The sequence below is a fragment of the Lissotriton helveticus genome, chromosome 3_1, assembly GCF_964261635.1.
Source record: "Lissotriton helveticus chromosome 3_1, aLisHel1.1, whole genome shotgun sequence".
In the NCBI taxonomy this organism is placed as follows: domain Eukaryota; kingdom Metazoa; phylum Chordata; class Amphibia; order Caudata; family Salamandridae; genus Lissotriton; species Lissotriton helveticus.
The window spans coordinates 792,194,223-792,218,594 of NC_136061.1; positions in this window are offsets into that span (position 1 = coordinate 792,194,223).

Here is a 24,372-nt window from a genome sequence, read left to right on the forward strand (position 1 = left end):
ATATTAGTACATGGTACTGGAATGGTTTTGAATTGGTTTAAAGCAGAATTGATTTGTCGTGTGTAGTGTTTTCCTTTATAGTTGCAGTGGCACAGTTTAATAAAACTTAGTTCTGGGCTTTCCTGGTTCTTCAGAAACCAACAAGGCAAAAACTAAATGTGTCCTGTGCCTGCATCATTTCCCTTGGTATAGATAGGCAGCACCTGCATAGACCAGATGTGATGGTGCTGGTGATGGAGCAAGAATTTGCACGTAAAGCGTCTTGGTTGTATTCAAGAACCTTGCATAACATTAATAAAATATAACCAACATGTTTGTTTTACTAATTTCCCAATTATTCTGACATTTTGGGTATCCTAGTGATGCTTGCCTATGTGTTTATTAACCGTAATACATTTGCCACTAAAATGGCCGCTGCTTGGCGGGGTTTTCTTCTGCGCATGCGTTGGTCACAATCACGTGACGTGACGTACTCGCAGTTCTGGTGGGAATCTTTGCGCTTGCGCACTCGACTTAAGATGGCTGCTATGTGTTCTCACATGCTGAAGCTTGCACTGTTGCTTTCTGCATTTCTGTTCATTTGCACTAATATTTATGCTATAAGTTAGTATAACGTAAGGGGAGTCATATAGGGATTCCTGGTATACAGTGTATTCAATTATTTTCTGTGTTTTAATTTGTTTTCGCTTCCTTTTCATGTATCGAAATCCGTGGGCATGAGGGATGGGGATACTTCATATTGAACAGCCTTTCTGCGCATGACAGTTTTCCGCCAGTGGATGAACTCTACGGCATTGAACACTTGCCAACCCGAGGTCCCAGCCAAGATGTGCCTGGGAAGATGCACCTTCGCCTAGCAGAAGAAGCTGACATGTACTAAATGTTTCATAATTCATAGATGCGCTATTGTAATATTGGGACTTAAGTCATGGGAACCCCAAATTCAATAGGCGGTCCCAAAAGATGTAAATTAGGACTTGTGAAAATAAATTCTGGTTGGTGTGTTGACCCGTCCTACTTGAGGACCAATCGAAATTGGGGATTCTTACACTTGCAACATTTGGGGGGTGGTACACTGACCCGAAAATAGTATAACTAGCCTAGGTTTAGCTAGAGAAATTGTCCAATTTGTCCGAATAGCTGACCTGTCACTGACCCAATGCACTCAATAGGTGACTGATACAGAGAGCTGCGGAGCACTCTGTCCGTAATTTCCACAGACCTAAACGGGGGTTTTGAGAACCTTAAGTGCTGGCGGAGAACTTTATTGGAGAATTCAATAACCCAATTGGGGTTCTGACTGATAGCTGCAGAGAGGGTGTAGCGCAGGCGTTGCTACCGAACTGCGGGTGCTGGTCTTTCCTTGGTGGTCCTGTCCTGATCCTAATCTGGTTTTCCTGTCCTGTCCTGGCGTGTCCATTCTGCACCTGCTGGCCTACTGGCGACTGTCCTTTCCTTGGGGTTTCTCTCGTCCCTAACTGACCCGTGGCCAGGGTTGGTCTTCACACCGTTCTAGGTAAATATAGTGCTGGGAAATCTATTCTGCATCTTTCTTTCTTTTCCTTGCTTTATTAAAGACGTACTCTTGCATATTGATTTTCCATGCTTTCTTTGCACCGACAAATGAAAAGGTCATACATTATAGTTGTTATGCTAGCATGTTCCAATTTTTCCCTATCCTTTAAGTACGTTCCTGCATACAGCTTATGAAATATAGATGTTCCTTTTCTTTACCTTCCCTTAGCTAAATGAAGTGATTGCTCTGAAATATTAGCGTGTTCCACTTTTACCTTCCCTATAGTTACATGTTATTTTTCCGAGTTTCCATAGACTGACTAAATTCTCGTACTGTGCCCATTTTGAAGGGGTACATGCTAGCATGTTCCTTATCTTTCCCCGTCCTTTAGTCACTCTATGACTAGTCTAAATTCTTGAAAAGCCTTTCTAGCATGTTCCTTGTTTTTACCTTCCTTTAGAATTCTAAATGGTTGGCCTGATTTATTTCTTATATGGATACGTGCTCTTTATAATTCAAGTTATTGACAGTTTATTAGCTGTAAACCTTATGCTTAATGAAACTGACAAATTTTAGATAAAGGTTTTCAAAACTTCCTGAGTTTGTGGTTATTATATGTGTGCAGATATAGAAAAGTATTTGGTATTTTGGTGTCTGCCTTTCTTTTACAGCTAGCTCCCTGATCCATTGTGGTCATAGGTACCCATAGCGGTGGATTGGTAAGTCGGGTACACTGGAAAATACAGTAGGAAGGAAACAGGGTTACTGGTAGTAGAGTGTAAGGTTACCCTATTAATAAATATGGTAAATTGAATTTTTTATGGGCCCAATACGTATATGGTAAAATTATGGTCGGGTGACCTGCGCGCTCTATCAGTAATTTATCTGGTAGCAGAGGTATGGTTAGGGACTAGTTAAAGTTAGGTAGGACTAGTTAGGATAGGTAGGTAGGTTATTTGCTGCTAATTCTGAAAAGTTTGCTGCTAAGTGATCGAATGAAAACTTAATGTTTTACTGCTGTGAAAATTATGAAATGTTTTAAATTGTTTTTCTTGCTGCTATATTGATATATGTTTTAACAAACCTCGTTAGTGATTGTTATATGTTTGTTTGGAATCCCCGGGGGCAGAATAGCGGGTGGTGAGGAGAATCCACGTCGCAAGTGAGGTCACTTACTAAAGGAAAATTGGTGCAGGTTAGGCAGAACTGGAAGCACTAATTAGGGTTTTTCTGTATAAATGTTTAAATAAATGATAGCAAAGAGTTTGCTGGCAAAACTTCTATTGTGATATAACCTAGTAAGGGTCACACGGAAGGAGTAGCAGGTTCGCTAAGCTTGATTGGTAGCAAAGGAGTTCACTAGTGAAACTTTTGGCTTAGTATATATCCCAAAGTGGATGAGTCGAAGTAGTAGCAGGTTCACTAATGCTTGTGTGAAGGGTAGGCAGAAGGGATCTACTCGTAGTATTTGAAAAGTAAATAAAAGAAGTTTACTTGCATTGAAACAAATCTTTCCTTTCTAGACACTCGAGTACAGTGGCGAATGTGTTTTCGTTGTAAATTAAACAGAGCACTTGCACTTTAAAGAGATAGAAATCGAAGCGTTTCTTACCTTGTGAAGGAGGAAGTCAATTGCGGAGCTGCGCTGACGTCACTCAGTGCCGCACTGGTATTGGTCGAGACAGCGGGCGTGTAGTTGAAGCAGAATTGTAAGGGAGGGGTGAGCACAGGAGCGTGAGAACTCGTTTACGGGAAACGCCACGCACCCATTGGTTGATTTATTGGAAATCGCGCATTTGATTGGTTGAAGAAAAATAAAAGACGCTTTTTGGTTGGAAGTGATTTTGTAAACAAAGTCGCTTGTGGAAAATTATATGTGGTATCCAGAATTTTTACCTGATCCGAAATACTTACGGTTCGCTAAAGAACAGATGCTAAAAGGCAGACCTTATAATATGTACGGAAGCAAGAGAAAAAATGACTTTAGTAGACAAAGTTAAAAATTATTTCAAAAAGGATAAGCCCATCAAGACTAGAGAAGGAATAGTTATTCCACCACCTAATACTCCCGCATCATTCATGTTATTTGACAAAGGGTATCACACCTGTGTATGGTTGGAAAAATGGGTGGAATATACTAAAAATGACGGAATTTTGGCATTTCCATTAGATGGTACTTTTAATAGCCGGATTCTGTTCAATTTGAGAACCCGAATGAATGATTTACATCCCAGACCCAGACTAACGCAATATGAGGCCTTAGAAAAATGGGAGATAGAGGCTTTTGAACGAGATAGACCTAGAACTGACAAAGGAATAAGTAAATGGTACCCGAAAATGCATGGAGAAGCCAAAGAGAAAAAAATGAAGCAGTGGAGACAGAACATGATAATAGAAGGACTGTACCCTGTAATTGCCCTAGAAGCCCCAATGGGAGAGAATAGGACAGAGAAAACGAAACATGTAATGGCCAGTGGGGATTCAGATGATGATTATTTGGAGGAATTGTTAATGAAGAATCCACCTCCTTATAATGAAGGACCCAGATCCTCAAGTGTAGGAGATGCTTGCCTAAGACCTTCTTACCAGGAGGGATCTAGATCAGTAAGTGTAAGAGACGGCTGTCAAATACCTCCTTATCAGGAGGAGCCGAGACCTTTAAGCACAGGGAATCCATTCCTGAAACCTAACTATGGTGAGGGACCAAGTATGACACATCCAACTGCCCCGACTTATGCCCCAACCCTGACTCCGCAAATAGTGCATGAAACATGCCTGGAAAGAGTACTCCAGGAGAGAGAGCGAGAGGCTATAGCTAAATAGAGAACAGAATTAATTTTGACAATCCCAGTGACTATTGGACCAGTTGTTCCTCTGTACGGGGATAAACAGGGGTGTCCAAAGACTCCAATTATTACCCCAGCTGTAGTGCAGCCGAGAAAAGAACCCCTAATTGTGGATGACCAGGCAAGTGAATGTGAATCTGTAATTTCCTTGATGGATTTACCAATAAGGGAACCAGAAAGGGGTTCACGAAGGAAGAACACTCCTTTCAATTCAGGAGAAGTGCAGATTGAGTCAGCTTCTGGTACTAGAAGTGCCACCGTAGTGACTCCTGAAGAAATCGAGAGATGGAGTCGAGAATTAGAGAAGCCAAATCCTCAGTCGAAACCATTAGATATTTACAAATTAAGAATAGAATTGGAAGAACTGATGGCTGGAAATGTGGGGTTAGACAGACTAAATACTTTTTCCGAGGAAGAATTGCTGTTTATCTGTAAGAGTATCACCCATAATACCAGAGTGTTCCATGAGAAATTAATGGACACTGCGGCTAGTATGGGAATGGATATTGGTAAATCTAAAGTGTTGCAAAAACCCTACAGAGCAGAGTTTTCAGACAAAGATTTGGAAAACATGAATGTGTCGGGGAAAAAGGTACAGATCAGAGATTTGTTGAACCTGTTGCAAAAATGGGGAGAATTAGAAAAATGGAAAGCCAGGTGGGCAAAGAAAAAGGAGGAGATTAGATCAAAACAGATGGCTTCCGAGTATGTTTTAAAAGAAGCAGACAAGGCAGAAAAATTATATCCTATGCGAGAAGTGCCAGGTGGAAAGTATGTGCATGTTCCATGGTCCCGACAGGATATAGTGTCCTTTACTAATGACTTCCCAAAATTACGAGAAAAACCTGTAGATTGGTACAGACAGGTAGAAAGGTTTGTGAAGGTACAAAAATGCCTTTGGAAAGATTTGGATGGTTTCTTTGATATTGTAGTTCCCGTAGATTTGTGGACAGAATGCAAAATTGCTATTGATTGGCCTAGTGAGGAATTCCCGAGAGACCCTAACACAGGGGCTCCTTCACCCGAGGTAATAAAAAAGTACAACCAGGTGATGTTGCATCTGAAGGGAAAAGTGCCTGCAAAGGAAACTGATTGGACCCGAATAGACAGAACTACCCAGAATAGAGACGAAACTGTGCATTCCTATTATGAACGACTGTTACAGGAATTCAAAACATACAGTGGTTTAGACAACATCGAGATGAAGGACATGACCCACTTTATTTATAGATTTGTGCTAGGTTTGAGACCCGAGATTTCACAATGGATCAAAGACAATAAAATCTGTTGGCAGTCTAAACCAATTGATGAGGTCCTGAAGTATGCCAAGTACTGTGAGGATGAGATGGCAGACAAACGAAAGGCACTAAAAGAAAAGGTCATGTGGGCACAGGTAAAATTGGCAGAACAGCAGGAACAACAGCTAAATAAATTGACCAGTAATCAGAATCAAGGCCCCGGAGGTGGGGGGAAGCCCAGGGTAAAAATGAGCAGAGAAGAGGCCTAAAAGAAGTTCCACTGTGACGGGTGCAGACAGATAGGGCACTGGAGAGACAAGTGTCCACATGTACAGAATGGTAACATCCAAATAACTGATTTAAATCCACAGACGCAGAATGAGAAACCACGAAAGACCCAGCAACAGGTAAAACAGAATCAGTTGCCTCGTGCACCTAGACATAATTTTAGGAGCAAAGCACAGCAGGGTGAAGAAACCGAAGTGTGGGAAGTAAGGGAAAATAAGAATGCAGCAACCTCACAATTTTTGTTAAATGACACGTTTCTCTGTGATGACACCTACTGACGGTGCCTGAGGGGGGAGGACGAGGAGTGCGTGCTTTGCGTCTCCTTGCCGGTAGACCAGTCAGGGCCATACATTGAAGGAAAGGTTGAAGGAAATGATGTCACCTTTCTGTTGGACACTGGTGCTACCCGTTCTACTGTGAGAACAGCAGACGTTCCAAACCTACCCCTCTCGGGAGAAGCGATCCAAGTAGTGGGCGTTTCTAATCAGCTAATTAGTACCCCAGTTACAAAACCCATGGAAATAAAAATTGGAAATTTTAAAGAGATGCATATATTTGTTGTCTGTGACTCCAGTCCGGTAAACCTATTGGGACGAGATTTGCTGTGCAAAATGAATTGCACTATCTTTTGCACACCAAATGGCGTCGAAATTCAAACCCCTGACGAAGATGGAATTTACAAATTAATGTTAGCAAGACCTGACTCTGAAATTAAAAGACTGACAATTCAAGCCTTGCCTGAAGAGCTCCAGGGAACAGTGAAACCAGAAGTATGGGATTTTACTGGAAAAGATGTAGGATTAATGGAAAATGTTGACCCAATTAAAATAGCCATAAAGGAAAATGCAACATACCGAAATATTAAACAGTACAAACTGAGTGCGGAAGTAAAAGCAGGAGTTGCCATTGAAATAAAAAGATTGTTAGAAGCAAATATTATACAAGAAGTAATGTGCAGTCCATGTAATTCGCCAATAATTGGAATCAAGAAACCTAGTGGAAAGTACAGGGTAGTACAGGACCTGCGAAAAGTTAACAAAATTGTGGTTCCTTGTTGTCCTGTCGTGCCAAACCCTGCAGTGATTCTATACCAAATTCCCTGGAATGCTGGATGGTTTACCGTCATTGACTTATGTCATGCATTCTTTTCAATTCCATTGCATCCAGACAGCAAATTTCTTTTCTCATTTGAATTCAACAGTCACGTGTACGTCTGGAATCGTGTCCCTCAGGGGTATACAGAGAGCCCCTCAATCTTTAATCAGATTCTGAAAAAGTGCCTTGAAACCCTAATTTTGCCCGGAAAATCAGTTTTGGTGCAATACATAGACGACCTCTTGGTGGCGTCTAAAAGTCGAAGAGACTGTGTCACTGGCACAATTGCCTTGCTGAACCACTTAGGTGAAGGTGGACATAAAGTATCACCCGAAAAATTCCAATTCTGTACCACATCAGTGAAATATCTGGGGCACCAGATAGAGCGAGGTATCAGGAAAGTTACCTCAGAGAGAATCAGGATAATTCGAAACATGGAATTACCAAATACCCAGAAGGAAATCAGAATGTTCCTTGGAGTTGTAGGGTATTGCAGGCAGTGGATTGTGGGAATTGCTGTCCTAGCAAAACCATTAATAAAAATGACAAAGAAAGGAGCAAGTGACCCTGTAGAATGGGAAGACGAAAGCATGACCGCTTTTACAAATTTACGAGACTGTCTCTGTACTGCTCCTGCCTTAGGAATGCCCGATTACTCAAAAGATTTTGCACTGTTCTGTGACATACGAGATAATTGTGCACTTTCAGTCCTGACCCAAATTCATGGTTTGACTCGACGTCCAGTGGCAATCTTTTCTTCCACATTGGACCCTGTAGCAGCTGGATTACCTGGATGTTTGAAAGCTGTTGCTGCAACATGCATGAGTCTTGAACAGAGTGAGTCCATTGTTATGGGACATCCAGTAACTGTGTATGTTCCACATTCTGTCGTAATTTTACTGACAAGGACAAAAACCCAGTACCTCACACCTAGTCGGCTGACTAAGTATGAGAGGATCCTTGTAGGTGCAGGAAATGTAACCATCGAACGATGTAACATTTTGAATCCAGCTACTTTACTGCCCTACTCATTTGCAGAGGAGGTGAGGGAGGAATTTGCACATAATTGCATTGATTTGACTGAGTTCAGTACCAAACCACGCCCAGACATCAAAGAAAACCCTCTGTATAGTGAAGATTGTGAGCTGTTTGTAGACGGCTCATGCATGAGACATGAGGATGGAGGCCTGAGCGCTGCCTACTCAGTATGCACTCTAGAGCAACAAGTGGTAGCATCCTATTTACATGGGGTAAAGTCTGCACAAATAGCCAAATTAATTGCATTGACAAAAGCTTGTAAATTTGGGAGAAATTTGAGAATAACCGTATATACTGATAGCCAGTATGGTTATGGGGTTGTGCATGACTTTGGCCAATTGTGGCTACAGAGGGAGTTCCTGACTTCTTCAGGCACCCCTATCCGAAATGGAAAATACGTGCAGGATTTACTGGAAGCAATCCAGTTACCAAAAGAATTGGCTGTGGTCAAGTGTGCTGCTCACAAATCTGGCAATGACGATGTGACAGCAGGTAATTGTTATGCAGAGCAGTTAGCCAAACATTGTGCAAATACAAAATGGCAATCAATATAAAGGTTGGGGGAAATGGAAGCAGCTGCCGACTTTTGATGCTAGAGGGAGTGAATACATGGGAGGAAGTGAGAGACTTACAGGAAGCAGCAGACCCACAGGAAAGGCAAAGATGGAGAAACTTTGGTTGTTGTAGGAGGCATGAAGATGGTGTCATTGTTTACCTTGATGATGTGCCTGTGTTGCCAGACTGTATGCTTGCTCCTATGGCTAGGCTGATCCATGGAGACACCCATGTAGGCAGAGATGCAATGATTCGCATGTTCCGCCAAACATGGTTCAACTCGAAATTCAGAAGCGTAGCAGAAGCACTCTGCCAGAGGTGTTTGACCTGCCAACAATTTAACCCTGGAAAGAAAACCATAGTATTGCCAGGGAAAATTGGAAAGGCAGAAGGCCCTTTTATTAGATTACAACTTGACTTCATTCAGTTGCCTCCTTGTCGAGGAATGAAATACCTACTTGTCATTGTCTGCCTGTTTTCAAAATGGGTGGAAGCTTTCCCTGCACGAAGAAATGACAGCATCACAGTATCCAAATTATTGCTTAGGGAACTAATACCTCGTTACGGTTTCCTAGTCTTAATTGAATCGGACAGAGGAAGTCATTTTCAGAATGAAATAATAAAACAAATCTGTGAAGCATTCAAAATCACGCAACATCTGCACTGTGCATATCGTCCAGAGGCTTCTGGAGTGGTAGAACAGATAAATGGCACAATCAAATCGAGATTGGGAAAAATGTGTGAATACACTCAACTGGAATGGCCAGATGCTCTGCCTCTAGTGCTGATGGGACTCGGAAGTATTCCAGATCGGAACACGGGCTTGAGTCCCCATGAAATCCTGATGGGAAGAGCAATGCGGCAAGCATGGGTGCCAGGATACAAAATAATAAGCATATCTGATGATTTGGTACTGGAATACTTTAAAGAGCTGGCTGACCAAGTACGTTCTATCTCTCGCCAGGTTGGGGGAGAAGACGTCGCCAGGCCAACGACTCCAGCACATGCCCTGAATCCAGGTGACTGGGTCGTAATAAAGAAGCACACTCGGAAAAGTTGCCTTGAACCCAGGTGGGGAAAGCCACGACAGGTGATCCTGGTAACCACCACAGCTGTAAAGTGTCCAGGAGTACCTCGCTGGATTCATGCCAGCCACACGAAGAAAGTGACTGAACCAGACCTAACTGAAGCTGAAGGTTGCGCAGCTGAAGGATCCCAAGACATCGGTCCTGAAGTAGCTGAAGAACAACCGAGCTCCAGTCAAGAAGATTGGATTCCATTTATCGATCTGACAATCGACCCTATACGAACTAGGAGTCAAGTTCAACTAGATAGACAGTGGGATAATAGTGAGGACGAGACAGGCGAAGAAGAAGCTACTCAGATCATCGAAATCCATGTAAAATCTGATTCTGAGGAGGACCAGGTAGGGAGAGAGCAGGTAATTGACACTCCTCCAAGAACACCTGCACCAGAAAAGGGACAGACAGGAATTAGGGCGGAAGTTCATGCGGAAGAAAATCAAGAGTTCGAAGAGCTTGAACAGGAACAGGTAGGGTTAGACAATTGTGTTCAGGAAGAAGAGACCGACACAGATCAAAGCCAAGCTCAGCAAACACCTGAACAAGGCCAGTTTAGGGACCAGGCAGAAGAAACAGATGAAAGACCTGGACCTAGTCAGTTAGGGAACAATACAGGAGATGAACTTGATTCAAATGTGCCACAACTAAACGAAAACAAAAGAGTATTTGAAAAAGGCCAAGACACAGTGCCAGTTAAAAGACTCCGAAAAAGTGACTCAGTTCCTCGATTTGTGAAAAGGCTGAGATTGCGTTTGAAGACAATAAACTAAGAACCTAACCAAATAAATGAGGTTTCGAGTCAAACTGACCCAGTGGTGACAAAGCAAAGGAGAAGAAGTGGTCGCATTAAAAAGCTGAATAACAAGTATTCGAGCCCTGAATGGACTTACTATGTACTGTAAGAATTTGAGAATCTGAAAATAAGTGATGCAAGTACTGAAAGTGACGGAGAATTGATTGCTGAACAGTCCGAAGAAGAGGCAGAACCACCCTGAAAAGGTTACTCGAATAAGCAAATTGTACAGAGTTACAAAGAGGGGTTGAAGCTTCTTTTGATTCCAAAATGTCTGATTCTTCTGAGAATGGGAGACCGAGACGAAGTTGTTGTAAAACATGCTGCCAAGTATGTTTATGTAGTGTAGCAATAGTACTGATCCTCTGGATAGGACTGACAATAACTCTACCTTCTATGATGAGTAAAAACCCAAGTCTATACCCAAATAATAATTTACCTGACGACACTGTAGAATCACACACTAGAATTACACCACGAAGAATAGATACATTGGACAAACCACTTAGCCTGAAACGGAGACAATTAGACTTAGAAGCACCAGATGAGGAGGGATTACACTTTAACAGAATAAAGAACAAGACTCATTTAAATGTTTTCGCAAACCTGTTATGTAGAAACTATGGAAATAGACGACTGTTATGTCTGCATGAAGCTACCTACTTCGGTGGCTGAAGGCGTGACTAATCATCACCTGCCCTTAACCTATGGAATTTCCTGTAGTATACTAACTAGCTTATTTTACAAAAGAGGACCTTTACAGTATTACTACTCAAACTCTGACGTAACGTTTTCTGAACTTCCTGTTCAAAGAAACCTGAATCCTGTACATACGACTAGAGATGTAGCTAAGTACATGAGTGATTATTTTCTAACTGTAGGAAAAATTAATATAGATGATGCACATAAAAATAACCTGACCTGTTCTTTACATGAAAAGGAAAAAGAATTTCTGGACATGGTAGAGAAGAGAAGAGAGAGTTTCCAAAAGAAAGCCAAAGACAAGAACCATAAAGTTCCTAAATGGGCAGAGAGTATAGGGAGCACCTCAAATGGTGGAGCTAATGCTGCGATGCTTCTGGATTTCGAACAGAAGGGGAAACTCTGTCTTAAAAGAGAAATGACTAGTTATTATAACAATATTTTCATTGGTTCCAGTGAATGCGAACATAATTACAAGGTAATTGGAGGTTGGGGTTTCAAAGATGGGACAGAGCCTGTGTTTCCTGGAATTTACTTTATTTGTGGGAACAAGGCTTACTTCAAATTGCCCGACCATTGGTACGGGAGTTGTTATTTTGGTATTGTCTTCCCAAAGATATACCATGTGGGGAAAATAACTGAAAGCAATGAAGAAACTAACCAAATAGTACGTATTAAAAGAGAAAGTGCTGGTGAAATTGTAGGAGATATTTTTAGTGCACTGATACCCGCAGTGGGAGTGACTCTGAATACACACAGAATTTGCAAATTGTCAACAGTGGTAGACCGGTTATCTACCGATACTGCTGGAGGATTCCTGATGGTCAATACTGAAATGGTTGCGGTCAGATCAATGGTTTTACAGAACAGACTTGCCCTTGATACTCTATTGGAAAAGGAGCCAGCCGAATGTTGAAAGCGCAACATTGTTGCACTTACATACCTGATAAAAGTGTAGAAATCCAAAGGTATGTAAGGAACATTACTAATTTGGCAAAGGAACTCAAACCACTGGAGGTTGACAGTGCCTGGAAGAGACTTACTGATGGTCTTTCCGCCATAGGTCATTGGTTTGCTAATTAGGTAAAAGTTTTCTGATTAAAGTACTAATGCCAATAGCAGGAATAGGTTTAGTAGTATTCATCATATTCGCCTGTTGTAAATGTCGAAAGCATCAGAAGAAGTATACTGTGAACCAGAGAGGGGTAAAGAGAAATGTGGACGAACTTGAATTAGAAGAAATGAACAATCAGATTTATAAAAGGGTGAACAATTCTCACCCTAATAAAGAGACAAAAGAGAAATTGAACCGAATATTTGAAGAAATTGAATTGGGCAAACTATAAAAAGTTGGCATCTGGTTCTAATGGATTGTGATGATATAAAATATCATCAGAGAGGGGATTGATGGAGCAAGAATTCGCACGTAAAGCATCTTGCTTGTATTCAAGAATCTCACATAACGTTAATAAAATATAACCAACATGTTTGTTTTTACTAATTTCCCAATTATTCTGACATTTTGGGTATCCTAGTGATGCTTGCCTATGTGTTTATTAACCGTAATACATTTGCCACTAAAATGGCCGCTGCTTGGCGGGGTTTTCTTCTGCGCATGCGTTGGTCACAATCACGTGACGTGACGTACTCGCAGTTCTGGTGGGAATCTTTGCGCTTGCGCACTCGACTTAAGATGGCTGCTATGTGTTCTCACATGCCGAAGCTTGCACTGTCGCTTTCTGCATTTCTGTTCGTTTGCACTAATATTTATGCTATAAGTTAGTATAACGTAAGGGGAGTCATATAGGGATTCCTGAAATACAGTGTATTCAATTATTTTCTGTGTTTTAATTTGTTTTCGCTTACTTTTCATGTATCGAAATTCGTGGGCATGAGGGATGGGGATACTCCATATTGAACAGCCTTTCTGCGCATGACAGTTTTCCGCCAGTGGATGAACTCTATGGCATTGAACACTTGCCAACCCGAGGTCCCAGCCAAGATGTGCCTAGGTAGATGCACCTTCGCCTAGCAGAAGAAGCTGACATGTACTAAATGTATCATAATTCATAGATGCGCTATTGTAATATTGAGACTTAAGTCATGGGAACCCCAAATTCAATAGGCGGTCCCAAAAGATGTAAATTAGGACTTGTGAAAATAAATTCTGGTTGGTATGTTGACCTGTCCTACTTGAGGACCAATTGAAATTGGGGATTCTTACACTTGCAACATTTGGGGGGTGGTACACTGACCCGAAAATAGTATAACTAGCCTAGGTTTAGCTAGAGAAATTGTCCGACTTGTCCGAATAGCTGACCTGTCACTGACCCAACTCACTCAATAAGTGACTGATACAGAGAGCTGCGGAGCACTCTGTCCGTAATTTACACAGACCTAAACGGGGGTTTTGAGAACCTTAAGTGCTGGCGGAGCACTTTATTGGAGAATTCGATAACCCAATTGGGGTTCTGACTGATAGCTGCCGAGAGGGTGTAGCGCAGGCGTTGCTACTGAACTGCGGGTGCTGGTCTTTCCTTGGTGGTCCTGTCCTGATCCTAATCTGGTTTTCCTGTCCTGTCCTGGGGTGTCCATTCTGCACCTGATGGCCTACTGGCGACTGTCCTTTCCTTGGGGTTTCTCTCATCCTTAACTGACCCTTGGCCAGGGTTGGTCTTCACACCGTTCTAGGTAAATATAGTGCTGGGAAATCTATTCTGCATCTTTCTTTCTTTTCCTTGCTTTAATAAAGACGTACTCTTGCATATTGATTTTCCATGCTTTCTTTGCACCGACAAATGAAAAGGTCATACATTATAGTTGTTATACTAGCATGTTCCAATTTTTCCCTATCCTTTAAGTACGTTCCTGCATACAGCTTATGAAATATAGATGTTCCTTTTCTTTACCTTCCTTTAGCTAAATGAAGTGATTGCTCTGAAATATTAGCATGTTCCACTTTTACCTTCCCTATAGTTACATGTTATTTTTCCGAGTTTCCATAGACTGACTAAATTCTAGTACTGTGCCCATTTTGAAGGGGTACATTCTAGCATGTTCCTTATCTTTCCCCGTCCTTTAGTCACTCTATGACTAGTCTAAATTCTTGAAAAGCCTTACTAGCATGTTCCTTGTTTTTACCTTCCTTTAGAATTCTAAATGGTTGGCCTGATTTATTTCTTATATGGAAACGTGCTCTTTATAATTCTAGTTATTGACAGTTTATTAGCTGTAAACCTTATGCTTAATGAAACTGATGAATTTTAGATAAAGGTTTTCAAAACTTCCTGAGTTTGTGGTTATTATATGAGTGCAGATATAGAAAAGTATTTGGTATTTTGGTGTCTGCCTTTCTTTTACAGCTAGCTCCCTGATCCATTGTGGTCATAGGTACCCGTAGCGGTGGATTGGTAAGTCGGGTACACTGGAAAATTCAATAGGAAGGAAACAGGGTTACTGGTAGTAGAGTGTAAGGTTACCCGATTAATGAATATGGTAAATTGAATTTTTTATGGGCCCAATACGTATATGGTAAAATTATGGTCGGGTGACCTGCGCGCTCTATCACTGGACAAGCCGGAAATTATGTTGATAGCCTCTATGCGTGAATCAAATACCTTTAGGAAGCCCAAGTTATTTGGCCATAAAAGCGAGATACCTGGAAATACCCACGATCGACAGCTAATCATTCTACGAGGAAGCTTCATTGTCGTTCTGTGATTTCTATTGTTAATGTTTCAAGTGTTTGTATTGTTTTGTGCGATTTCTTAGCGGATGTTGATTTTTTTATTAACTTTTATGTAAATTGGTAGGCACACTGAGATTATATGATGCTTTTGGGGTCATTTACAGTGTTTAATGGTGCTCGCACCACTGTAAATCGATGATGCTCAATACAACGCTGCCAAAATCACGATTCCCTCCTTCGGTGGGAGTGCTGGGCTTACACTAGTTGAGACTCAGATGCATGCACTGGCATAAACCAGTGACCTGAAGGCCCATCTGTACAGGTACACCAGGGTATGTTATGTTATGCAGATTTGTAGAGCGCACTATCACCCAGGAGGGTAAACTGGCACTGAGCAGGTGAGAGTCCGGCACACCTCAGGCCTAGTAAGACAAATCGAAAAGCTAAATCTTGAGCTTCTTGCAGAATTGAAGAAAGTGAGAAGGAGGCTGATATGTGTAGAGGCAGGCTGTTCCATGCTGTAGGAGCAATGTAGTAGAATGCTAACTCACCAGATCTCGTTTTCTGTATGCAGGCAGTGGTCAAAATGGGGGATAAAAAGGGAAACTGTGGGCGGAGAATCAGAGGGCGGAAATAACCAGAGGAATGGGGCAGTGGGCGGAGTCAGAGGTGAGGCCAGAGGAGCACAACATACCAATTTTTAGTATTTGTTTTGCATTTCACTCACCCGTTCACTGACCAGTTACAGCTCATTATGTTATTTAATTCAAATTGACATTAAAATACATTCACAAATTGGGATACGTATCCAATCACAGAATGTCCCAAATACGCTTCAAAGTGCTATCACAAGCCATTTGTCTCTCAGCTGTGCAGTTTCTGTCATCAACGCTTTTCCTCCCCTTTCCCACAAAAGCAGTTCAAACATGAATGGCAAAATATCTTATTTTGCAAATGTTTTCCACATATTTATGGCTCTGCCATATTTGCTACATAATACATCGTCTGCTACATTATCTGACGCTTTTAACTAATAAATTGTTTGTAGCTCAAACGGATGAAAAGTTACCAAAAACGTTACTTGTGTTGCTACGAATTGAAGGGCCCATTGCAAAGGTTGAGTGGTTACCTTTATCACTGCTACATTTGTATGTTGAACTGGTACTAACGAGTCCTAATATTTGCAGAGACCGTTAGCATGTGTAAAAATGTAAAAATAATAAAGTATCAGGAAATATACCCCATTACGCTGCAGACTTTTTATTGCTGCATAATTTAGTTAACACTGCAGCATAATTTTGTCCTCAATTGCTGCATAATTCCAGCGACTTCCAAGCCGGCAGCACATGTTAAAAGTGCTTGTGCATGAAGCAAAGAGACTGTTAAGTTTGTGAACTCATTTAGGTGTGCATGCAAATCCTGCATTGCGAGCCCTGATGAATTGCAGCTACTACTGCTGAAACAAGGCCAATGGAGGTACCAATGGGTGAGGTGGACCGGCATCAAGGGTCCTGGGACCTCAGGGACAGAGTCACTGTCGCTCTAGGGTGTGCTTCCTAATATGCCTGCCGACAAGACTGAAGGTGAACTTCAGTATGGATTGCCTTGGAGATTAACCCACACTTGCCACCCCTAGGATCCACCTGCTGATGCTAAGACACCAGGGCTTCTAAGGTCTAGCAGGGGAATGTGCTCTCTCAGGAGTGTAGTCTTCTGGACCGGTCATAAAGTCTGAACCTGGTTCCCCAGTTCCAAATTCGGCATCTCTGGCCAAAGAAGTGCCACATCCTCTCCCCCACTGGACACCATACTGCCCCACTGAGACAAATTGCACTGCCTTCAACTAAAGCTAAATTGTGCCCCTCTAAAAACACCTAGATGAGATTCAATTCAAATTATACACTAGACAAGAGTAATTCGCTGTTTGAAAAAAGTAACAACATTCTGGAAAAAGCAAACACTCATAGGGAATTCAACGTAACACTTTTACACTCATTATTCAGAAATCAATGAGTGTTTTTGCCTGAAAAGTTAAGCACATGACTGCAGAGCTCGGAAGGGACCTGTTTCAGTGTCCGTTGCTTATATCCTTACAAAACATAGGCAGCATGGTTTAAAAAGACCACATCCCTGAACACAAAACTGCAGTGCACATTTTATGAACTAAAATAGGGAAAACAACTGATAAGGATCACATTAAACGTTTTCCAATCCGCTCATGAAGTAGGTATTGCAGTACTTCCGTGAATGGCGCACTTCCCCACTTGGGGAAAAATGCTGTTCAAGGAAAGAGGAGAAAAGAAAAGTAGAACTTCATTGGCAAATGCTGTAAGGTGCCGCTAATGTGTTTGGGGGTGAATAAAATCAATCAGGCCTATTTGTGACCACTCTCTCTTGCTTTATTTAGTTATGTATTTATTGTTCAAAGTGTAAACCCTTTTTTCTCTCCTCCGAGGTTGCATAGAAAAATGTAAAAAAAAGACATTTGCAGCAAAAGTGTTTCCTCTTTTTTTGGATCCATTTTGCAGGGGAACTAATGAAGGAATGCAGAGGAAAGAAAAGTCACGGATTTCAACAAGTGACCTGGAGCACAACGAAAAGGTAGGGAATAAGAGAAAGAGAGGAGGGGCGGCTGCTAGCTGTGGAGTAGGAGAAGTGGACACAGACAATGACTTCTCTGGGCAAGAAGGAAACAACAGCCCTTTTACTTCTGTGCCCACCCGAACTTGAAAAGCCATGAATGGCTGGGCTATTTCGGCCATCCTAGACTCATATCTAAAATGATAAAGTATGGGAACGGACTGCATTAAATTAAAGAAGTAGGGGCGCGCCGTGCCCTGCCGATCCCGCCCACTTCGACCACTGTATGCATGGTCAAAGTCACACTCACCCAGCCCTTTTTAGAAGGGGAGTGCAAAATTCACACAACCTCCTTTCACTTATTTAGGCAAAATCATTGTCGGTATCTGCAAAATTATGGGTAATGATGTAAATTGCGTCTCCGCCACCTTGAGTCAAATAAATGATGCCGGAGACAAATTTTTTATCCAAAAAATAGCGTGAGAAGCAGCCTGCTTTGTGCAAGTGCATCCATTTTGTCTTACTCCAGCCTGCCTAGCCATCTATTGTGTTATCCAGCTTCATAGCCTTTTCTATCTCCACTCAACCCATTATGGCCACCTCTCCTCTCTTTCATCTTAATTTTTTATATTCTCTTTTTTGTTCCCTGTTATTGTAGTATCCCCATTCAACCTTAACTGCTACAGCAAAGGCAGGCAGAGTGACGAGATGATGCATGCAACATTTTCAGCAGGCAGCTAGCCTTTGAATACTTACACCCTGATGGAGTGCATGTTATGGTATGTGAGAGTGTGGTGCATCATGTGCTATCACACCAGAGTCTCCATTGCCTAACGATAGGAGACACTGGGATGATGTCCTTTGACCAGGAGCAGTACCTGCTCAACCGGCTCAGCGTGGAAGTGCTAGCACTAGGTAAGTGATGCTTACACATTTTTTAATTTGATATTTATTAACTGGTATCTGGTCCAGAAAGAGTGCTTTTTGTGATTTTATGTAATTTTGTTCAGTAGTTGCAGTTGTGTATATTTCACCCTGTGCACAACCAAGATGAGATCTGATTGGCTACCACCACATCAACAAAGACATTTTAGTACTTGGTTGTCTGTCCTGAAACAAATTATAACAAAAGGTTAAAGGGTAGAGATACCCTGATCTCCTAGCCTTGGTGGGGGATCTCCAGGGTGTCAAAAACATTTGTTTTAATTTACATGATTCACTTTTATCAAACATTGTGTGAAATAATAAAATATATTTACAAAAGATCTGAGTCAGAGCTTTAAACAGTCCAGCACAAGACGTCACTATTTAGTAGGCCTATTAAATTAGCACTAAGCCTCAGTGCAGCAGGTCTGGGATGTGACCCACATGCATCCCAAGTTGGTGGTTAGAAATCACCATTATCCAAAACTACAAAATAACATTGCACCCGAGAAACGTGTGTTCTATTTATATAGCTGCCATAGTACAACTTATTCGAAGAAATATATCACAAACAGAATAACTTCCCAGATGAAAATTTCAAACAGTTGTATATCTTGATTGTAGTTATAGTAAATTTTTTATTGTAAATCACTTGTCCTTTTTAAAATCACCACACAATTGCTTTGTCAACGCGTTTCATCCCTCTTGGGACTTCTTCAGGGCTTGTTCAAGTGCTGTTTCTGATATTAAAGGTAAGTGTGGATCAAAGCCAACCTTAACAGCAACCTTGGTGAAACTGTGTATTGGTCTTAACGTTATTGCTATTGTATAGCGTTATTTCTCTCTAGACACCAGAAGGTCGAACTTATTTTATAGTGAGTTCGGGAATGATCATTACTTCAGATTGTGAGATCACTTCTCAATTCGTTTCAATGGTCCTGGGTAAATGACCAGACGTGTCTTGTATACTCCCTATTATAAAAAATGATGAAATTCATCCCTGTTACCCGTAATAGGTCCGTGCGATAGGTGGCCTTTTTCGGACAATAGTATCGTCCTGTAGCTGGGCGTGTTCAAGTGGCTTCAAAATGTCAATAATGCAATGTCCCATCCTCTGCAAGGCCACGATCCAACAGTGTCTCAAAAGTGTAAGGGCCTACAGGACAATATTATTTTCCGAAAAAGTCCACCTATCGCACGGACCTATTACGGATAATGGGGATGAATTTTATCATTCAACTGAATTTACAAAATGTTTAAATTATTAAAGTTAAAGTTCAAAAATATTAATTTTGTCCAATATTGTATTATTAATGCAATTACATATATATTTACAATAAAATATGTGTGTTTCAGTTTAATATAATTGATCAATACATTCCAAATAATTATGATATATTATTTATAAAAAATTGATAAAGTAACACAATCGATGTATACATTTTACAGTATTCCTTTATATATCATTAAAATAATAAAAATGTCAGTTAACTTATAATATTCACTTTATAAGAATCTACTCATACTTATCCCCTGAAAACGCAACATTCTGCTACTAAAAAAAGTATACATACAACATTTATCCACATTAATACAACTATAAAATAACATTTAAAAGATTTCACAATTAAAGAGTTATCTTACTAACACACAAATAAAAAAAATGAAACACATATCATCAAACACACTACAAAAAAATACGTATAAATGAACACAAAATACTTCATATACACTAATAGATTCTAAAACAAGATTTTTAACAATGATATTAAAACCAACTCTCAAAATAATGTTCCTACCTTCTATTGTCCTGCCCATGATATTCTGGGCACTATACTTCTGTATCACAATATTTTTAATGCAATAGTTTGTGCTAACACCCATGCTGTGCTTTCGTTGGTTGCACATGTGCACTTGACTTAAGTCCTGCCATATGACTGCATCTCATTGCAGAATCTGGAAGTAAACTTGAAGCTGTTGTTGCTGTGCGTTAAGTAGTTAGAACTGGTGTTGGTTGCTGCTGGAGAAACTCAGAGGCAAAAGCACTGCTCCTCTGGAGGTTCAAGGCTGTACTAAATTTCTGAGCTGGCTGTGAATCTGCAGTCATTCTTTTTCTAGATCACCCATTTTACTGGTGATCCAAGACTTGTGTATTGAGAAATCCAGTTCTGAGAAAGTAATGAAAGTGCCCAGCATGTTTTTGTACTGTGGATCTAGTATTGTGGCCCAGGTGTACTCTTGGGAGGACAAAGTGCCTGATTTTGAACTTGGTTGTCTTACCACTATCCTTCGTGGTCCCTAGTACTCTGCAGAGTACACAGTCTTCTGCCGGCCATATTAAGATACATGCAGACTTCTTTGCCATCTGTGTCGATGGAGTATTTTCTGCCAACATTTCTGAACACCTCGGCTGAAGCACCAGTCTCCAATGCTGGCGAATACTACTCCATTGCTGTCAGGGCAGAGGGTTCCCATCATGCAGATTTATATCGCAGAGTTGCGCTAGTGGTCTCCTAGAAGCGCTACCCATTTGGAGTGTGTTCATCATTTTATGCGCTACACAATGCACCATCACTGTGGCCATTTAATTGATTACACTTTTGTTAGCCTCTCCCTGCTGCATCAAATACTGCGTTTTGGATTCGGTAACAGAATAGAAAACGACCACAGCCCTCAAGAAATATCGCTTAGCACTAGTCTAGTGCAACACGCTGAGGCAAGGGTTCAAGCTTTCGAAAGATACACGATCAACTTGAAACAAATTAAGTGCTCAGTTAACAATCTACAGCAGGTAACAACAGAGGCAAACACATTTTTGAGATTACTAGTAGGACAACCAATGATCTTATGGTTAATTGGACGTCATTCACAACGAAATTGACAGATAGATACGCAAAACCAATAACGCACGTAAAATCAATTGGGTTGAATCAGTCATCCTCTGGGAACCCAGCGATACGATCAGCAAAAAGAACTATGAACCGGCTATGGCGGGAACTAAAAACAAAGCCAATGGACCAACCAACAACAATAAAACTGAGAAAAGCCCGCAGACACCTGAAGATAGCAAAAATAGAACATCGCAGGGCTCACTGGAATTCTTTCTGGGCTAAATTACACCAAGACATTAAGTCAAATAATCCTGCGAGGTTCTGGCGTACTATCAACAGTCTTGGAGGGAATGCCCCGAAAGCCGCTTCATCAAACATACTGGAATCTGAGTGGTATTCTTTCGTGTACATCCACTTCAATGATCAACAAGAAGACACAGTTGATCTGTACCCCAGAGTAGAGGGCAGCAAAGCTCTAAAAATAACAAACATGCCTCCAGAGCGAATAACTAAAATGCTATCCACGGAAGACCCTCCCCACCAAAGCAGATTACCTGAAAAGCAATCAGTAAGCTCAAATCATCCAAACGACATCATTCAAAGCATTGTCCCGGTGGACCTAATTGAAAAACAGATTAAAAAGGGCCGGAAAGAGGGAGCTCCGTGCCCCGGAGGCATCCCCCCATCTTTGTTCAAGGAATATTCGGCCTTCTGGGCTTCTAAACTATCGCCACTCTTTACTTCCATCTTACAAGAGAATGTCATTCCGCCCTCTTGGCAAAGTTCAATTCTCGTGCCAATATTTAAAGGAAGGGATAAGAAATCTCCAGGGAATTACTGATTGGTTGCCCTTATCGATAATGAAGCAAAGTACTTTGCCGGGACACTGCTGAACTCACTTCGGGCATGGGCTGATGAACATTAAGTGATTCCTCCGAATCAAACCAGCTTTACAAGTGATACAGGTACCTCAGTTAATCTCATGACTCTCTCCTGCATGATAGACCAGGCGGTAACTAGCTCTAGTTTGTTCTACATGGGATTCATAGATTATAAAGCTGCATTTGACAAGGTCAACAGGGCCATGCTTTGGCAGAAGCTGTCCAGACTGAATATCCCAAATGACCTTTTGAGAGCCATACAGCTTCTGCACCGGGACACGTGGGTCAGGATTAAGGTCGGGGACGGCTCCAGACTTTCACGACCGATCGCAACAGCTAAAGGACTAAAACAAGGGTGTGTCTTGGCCCCCACACTTTTTAATCTATTCTTATCAGATTTCCCAGAAGCCTTAAACATGGTAAACTCCCACCCTCCTAAACTAGCCAGCCTTCATCTGTCAAACCTCCTATACGCCGACGACGTAGTTCTCCTAAGCAACACAAAGATTGGCCTACAAAGACTTATGGACGCCACGGCCGAATACTCAATAAAGAATGAGCTGCAGATAAATAATAAGAAAACGAAAATGTTAGTGGTCTGTCCAGGTAGGCCCAAGAAGCTGGCATGGGTCCTAAGTTCTGAAAGCATCATAGAATCCAAGTGCCAAAAGTATTTAGGAGTTCTCTTTGATAACAACAACAGATTCAAAACCCACCTAGAAGAGCAAAAAAAGAAGGGAGTGGCACTATCATTTGCACTTAGTTCTATTCACAAGAAGCTTTTTGGCCCAACATTCGCCCCAACACTGCAGGTAGCACAGGCAAGAGTTATTCCTACACTAACATACGGAAGTGAGGTGCTAAAAGGGCTTGATAGCGGCTAATTGGACAAAATCATTGCGAAAATCTTCAGAACACTGTTCCAGTTACCATCATACACGTCACCTGCCCAAATCAGGCTGGAACTGGGCATCTGCAACCAATCACTGGCCAGATTGATGAGTTTCTTAATGTGCTGCCACAAACTGGGGTTGTCAAAAGAAGGCAGCTTAGCGCAACACCTATGGTCAAATCTGCACACGAAACGATGTTGGGCAGGGTACGATTACTGGGCAAGAGGACTTAAAACATTAAGCCTGAATGAAGTTTGGGATTTACAAGTTAGCCAAAACTAATTTAAAAGTCTAGGGAAAATAAGTGTAAAAAAACTCTCTTTACTAAAAGATAAGGCAAGTCTCGCAAGAAGAAGTCATGGCTGGATGACTCTTAGATCGTACGACCAGCTGAAGCCTCAGGGCTATCTAATTCTGCAATTCACCACACGCACCAAACCTTGCTTTCTAAAACTAAGAATGGGAGTGATTAACTTGTCAAGCCATCTTCCCAAATGGAAAAGAGAACAAGTCCAGCAATTTTGTCGGCTCTGTGGAAACCAAAGGGAAGACGTAACACATATCCTTTGCCTGTGTCCAAGTCTGTTGAAGAAAAGAAGGTCCCTTTTACGGAGAGGCTGGATCACCAACAAGGTCAGATCATGCAGAGCCGCAGTACTAGCCTGCTTTGATCCACGGAACACTAGCCTGAACTGTGCTCTAGTAAGTTTTATGGATCATGCTGCAAAAAAACTAGGGGAGGCGATTCATTAGCAGCAACCCCCATCAGAAAAAAAAACGGCAGAACGTCCTTGTAGGACAAGAGGGTCTCAGTGCATAGATCAGTACACTCGGGGACTTGATCTTCAAATCCGGGTCATCATTATCAACAAGCCAAAGGGTTAAAACTAACGTGTCGGCGAAAGTGCAATTACAATTGTGGATTCTGCAAAAATGGGGGGCCTGGGGGCCTTTTACCAAGAATGGGGGTCTATTTTGAAATTTGGAACATTACCACATTGCCTCAAAGGGTTACATCTAATGTGTCAGCGAAAGGGCAACTATGATCATGCACTCCACAAATTTGGGCGACACCAAGGTCTTTTTATAATGAACTGGGGTTTTATCTTCTTTTTAATGTGTAATAACTCTTTATCTTTTGTAACTTGCAAAGGTTTTTTTTTTTAAATCATGCAATAAAGTTATTATTATAACCATCGAATAGATGCCAAACACACCTGATATCCATTGGCTGAATGGAAACACCTGCATACCACACTATACAGCATACTCTATTACAGACCATGATCCTTTGATATTCCACTTGTCCATGCCATTTTCCAGGAGCTCGAGACACAGTACAGTGAGGTTTTTGTGTTGGCTTTTCCCTTTTACTGTTCCTTCATCTTTTTATTTTGTACACCTTGTGTTCACTTCAATTAG